The sequence below is a fragment of the Aptenodytes forsteri genome, unplaced genomic scaffold, assembly GCF_000699145.1.
Source record: "Aptenodytes forsteri isolate BGI_AS27 unplaced genomic scaffold, ASM69914v1 Scaffold143, whole genome shotgun sequence".
Taxonomy (NCBI): domain Eukaryota; kingdom Metazoa; phylum Chordata; class Aves; order Sphenisciformes; family Spheniscidae; genus Aptenodytes; species Aptenodytes forsteri.
The window spans coordinates 198,173-203,149 of NW_008794951.1; positions in this window are offsets into that span (position 1 = coordinate 198,173).

The window sequence follows — 4,977 nt, forward strand, 5'->3', positions numbered from 1 at the left end:
TTTAGGGTTAGCAGCCTGAGTTTAATAAACCCTGAGTATACTAAACAATCGGTTGAGCTGTGCTCTTAATTCATTAACTATTTCAGGAATTAAAAATTTAGACCAAAAGTAAACCAAAAGGTTTACTTTATTTTTCGTCCTTTCAGTCATTGGAAATATTTCTTCTGCTTTTTAATTTCAGCAAAACTGAGAACTAGGTTTACACAATTAGGCCAGCTGCTTTACTTGACTGTACACGGTGATTCTAAGTTTACCATGATTCTAAACCAGTGACTCACTTGTATAGACCTGTTTTTTATTGATTGTCTGGGCTGTATCTTTTCTTTTACTGGGTGTACATATATTTGTAGTGTGTGTGTGTATATATATATGTGAATGTATGTGTGTGTGAATCCATATCGTTAATTTTACAATGACTGGAGTTGACGTATATTCTTTCGTCTGTACACTGTATATCACCTAAATACAATTGACACCATTTACACTGTATGTCAAAACTCAGTGTATTTGCAACATAGAGTGTGAAAATGAAGTGTATTACTATTGTATAAATATTTTTACATATATAGATGTAAACTCTATAAACCCAATAGAAAAATACACTAACCCAAATTGTCTCTCTAGCCAACAATATCATCCTGATGCTTTTTGGAGAAGAAACCCGCAAGAGACATCTTAGAAGAAACTGTCAGATTTCTCTGAATAACACAGCTGTATTAATGCTTTTATGTGGGTCCGCAGAGAAGCACGTAAAAATAACCAGAAGGCTAAAAGTAGTGAACTTTAGAGAAGGACGGAGAAGGAAGATGACCCGATCCACTTGTCAGTTATGACAAATTAGTGTTGCTCTAAGGCCATTTTGAGTTATTTCCACCTGTATGAGGCCTGTATTTGCTCCCCTAACAGTTAGTTACCTTTTCACAATGGCCTTCCTTACTTGTTTTTCTTTCCTTCAGACCATTTGACACATCCTGCTGTTTTACTGGGCACTCAGAAGGCTATAGCATGCCTTCTAATCATAGCATATTAAAGAACAAGCAAATGTTCATGTCTTGATTCAAACTAAAATATTAATGTCACTAAACTATTTTCCAGAGAAATATTGTGGCTATTTCATTTATTTTCTAGAGAAAGTATTATGGCCAACACCCCTCAAATGCATAATCACTGTATGAAGGAATCACATCAAATACAACTTTTTCTGCATACTTCCTTGCCACCTGTTTATATTCTGACTTACTTAACAACTATTAACTACTTATTATCAAACTGAGAATAGGCATTTAAATATGTAAATAAGAATAAACATAGGGGTATTATTGTTGCACTTGTTCATTCTTTAAACTTATTTGTCATTTACATGTATACCCTTGATTTTGTTCTGTAACTACCCATCTAAATGACAAACAAAAACAGTAATGAATTCTGCAACCTTATTTGGGACATAATTTATTTGTAAGACTGTATGAAATACAGTTTCATTACATCATACAATGCTTTTATGTTGAAGAGATTAGCACCCAATGCCATGTTCACTTTGCAAGATTCAAAAATAATTGAGATTTGGAACATGAACACTTCAGAATCTGATTTAAGAAGCAACAGCAGAATGTTAGGCAAGATTTTGAAATCTTCTGAACACTATCCCTTTATAAACTGCCTGGAGATGAGAAATACATTGCTATGAAGTGGAGTGATACAAATGCATACCTTGTACAATTTATCTTCAGGAGTTTTAGGATAGAAATTTTGGAGTAGTTTTTATTCAAAAAAATGAAGAAGTACTTTATTTCAAAATATATCAAATGCCTTTATGAAAAAAGAGAGGTAAGCCTGTTCTAATCTAGTATGAAATATAATTTAGAGCCCCACTGCCCCTGTTTTATTATTTATTCTTCATATTGTGGTAAAGGTCATTATGCTGCATATTGTACAAAAACACAGAAATAACACTGAACTGCCAACAGTGCTAAGTAACAGAATATTCTATTACTGAAAGCACAGTATTAAGGGAAGCCCTGAAAGGCATTAAGTGATTGGTTTTACACTGATACAACATATTTACACACACTCTTTCCTCTCCCCTACTCTCACATCAAGCCATGGGTATAGGGGAAAATTACCCTATTCTCCAAGACGCATCAGTACCAAGAAGTGTTGAGTTAATCTATACTGATGTATTAAAAATAAGTACAATATAAAAAAAAAAAATCATATAAATGATGTCACAGTTACCTAAAAAGGCACTACAAATAACGCCTCTTCTCAGAACTCCATGAAACTGTGAATACCATGGAAGCGGACTGATACTTGTGCACTGGCCACGTGGTATGCCAGTCATAGAGACAGCCTAGATCAGGTTTTACCTTCTACACCATAAGGATGTATCTTTCAGAATTACTGTTAAGTTCCTAAAAAACACAGGCACATCATAATTTTTATAATTATGATCATTTATTACTCAGTCTATTCTTCATTTTTTGTAAAGTGATGGAAAGTAAAGCTTGGCAAGCATAAAAGATTAACAAGAATAACAGAACAGCCCTGTCAATTAAGTATCAGGAGACAGAGCAAATACTCAGTGACAATCTCCTGTTGTTTCAATTTATTGCAACATAATTTTTTTTCCTGGCATTATTATAAACTATTTTCTTTTGTAAAAAATTTTAGTGGTTGTGAAAACTACTTGTGAATCTGTGAAAGCTCTTTCTGAAGAACAAACATAGGTGTAAGGATCATACAGAATGGAATTTCAAGTTACATACTTAAAATTAGATTGCACAATCTGTATTTGTGTTGGTGAGCAGCTACTTACCCAAGCAGTCCTACAGGCTAAACTGAACAAATTGATATTTCCTCACACATTTCCTCCTGTATTGATAGGTGCAAAATTTGTCCCTTAAGTACATGGTTCAGGTGAAATTTTCTTAAAATTTCACTATAAAAGTATAGATGTCTAACACTGAAATGACCAATTGCAGCTACTTAAGCAGTCCTACAGGCTAAATAAATACTGTCAGGCTTCACATAGAATTACTGTTGCTACCAAATTAGGAACTCTAAACTCTAAATTCCTAGTAGGTTAATCTGCTTTAGATTGTCCTCCTTTGTAAACCAGGAAAGAAAATAAATACTATTCACTGTCAGGCTTCACATAGAATTACTGTTGCTACCAAATTAGGAACTCTAAATGCTTGATTCCTAGTAGGTTACCAGAATCATTAACCTCTTTAACTATTAAGAACAATGGACCTTTGCATTGCTAGCTGATCTAATACTAACAAATGAATAGTTTAATCTCAATTATTTACAGGTAAATCACTGTTCATTTGTAAAATCTGCTGATTGAATCTGTTCAAAGTCATTGCAGAGCTTAATTAGCTGATCAGCTGATTATTTGCTTATGCTATTCTTAAATTTAACATACAGGAAATATTTATTTTTGTTGGTTTGCATGTGAGTACAACTAATTTTTTGAAAACAATTACCAAGAACTCAGATTTGTTTAATCATATTTTACTTGGTGATTATTAGTCTTGCCAAATCTGCTTGGAATCAAACTCAAACGGTACTTTGCAAGCCATGTAGGTGTTGCCGATACATTCTCTCACTGCGACAGATTTGCTTCCTATAGGATGAAAAGTGAGTGCTCGAGGAACAAGCATTAGTTTCAGACCTGACAAGTGAGTACAGTGTCCCACCTACTTACAAATGAGCAGTAAAGCATACTTAATACAGCAGGTATCTGATGGTCACAAAGTTCTGTATGGAAGTTTCAAGGCACTCTTGCATTCTACTGTGCCATCATGCCATCCTTCCTGAAGGCTATACTAAGGGCACTATATTAATGAGCAAACCTCAAAGAGACATTATTTCCTTCCATGAGCAAACGGAGAAGTTGGGGGAAATTGGGTCGGAAGTAACCGTAATCCTCGTTTTGCTCCCTTCTGTGTCAGCAAAGAGAGCTGACTGGACATGAGAGAGGGAATATGCTTCATCTGGTAAAAGGGCTGATAGCATACTCCCCACTTGTGCAACGCTACAGCTCAGGGGAAATATGATTCAGAGGACTGTCTCTGAGTCATACTTTCTTTCTGAGCTCCTTCTGAACTGGTAAGGCTACGTTTTGTCCCATACTTGGAACTACAAGCAAAGATTCCATCTTGCCCTACATTTTGAAATGTGTCAAGGAGTTCAAAAGCACTAACTTTGTGACGGGCACCAACGCACATTATTTTCTACTGAGCATTACTTCACTTTGCAATAATTAAACAAGACTAATATATTTTATATTAACAAAAAAGCAGCCGCCCCCTGCTAATGAGTTTGAAACAGTGAAACAGCATATTTAGTATCTGTGTTTTCTAAAATGTCTGTATTGTCCTCCTACACATTTAAGATAATCACATTATCTCATATATATAGAAGATATGTCCGTCATACATATGGCAAGTTGAGGCGTTAATTACCTAAAGTTTACAGAAATCCTATCTCATAGAATCATAGAACGACCCGCAGCGGAGCGGCAGATCTCGGCGCCCGGGGGGTTTTCCTGAGGCGGGGAAGCGCCGGGACAGCGGGGAGACCCGCCAGGAGCCGGCAGCTCTCGCGAGAGACGCTGACGGGGCCTGGGCGTTGCCAGAGCAACCGCGGCCACCCCCCACCCCTCTATACAAAGCAGCCTGGGGAGCGCTGCGAGCAGAGCGTGACGCGGCGGTTTGCGCGGGAAGGGCGTCGTCACCCTACCAGCTCAAGAGGTGAGTTCAATCGGTGGTCATCACCCTCCCAGAAGGAGCTTAGCCATGGTATCCACCCGGCAGAGAGCCACGTCCTCTGCACTTGCCAGAATGGATGTGGCAACCCAGACAGAGCTCCCACAAAAACATGCAGCCGTCCGGGTCCCAGGCTGCAGGGCGTGCCAGAGCCTCTCACAGGTAACGGACAGCAGTGGCGAGGACAGCCGTATGAGGGGTGACC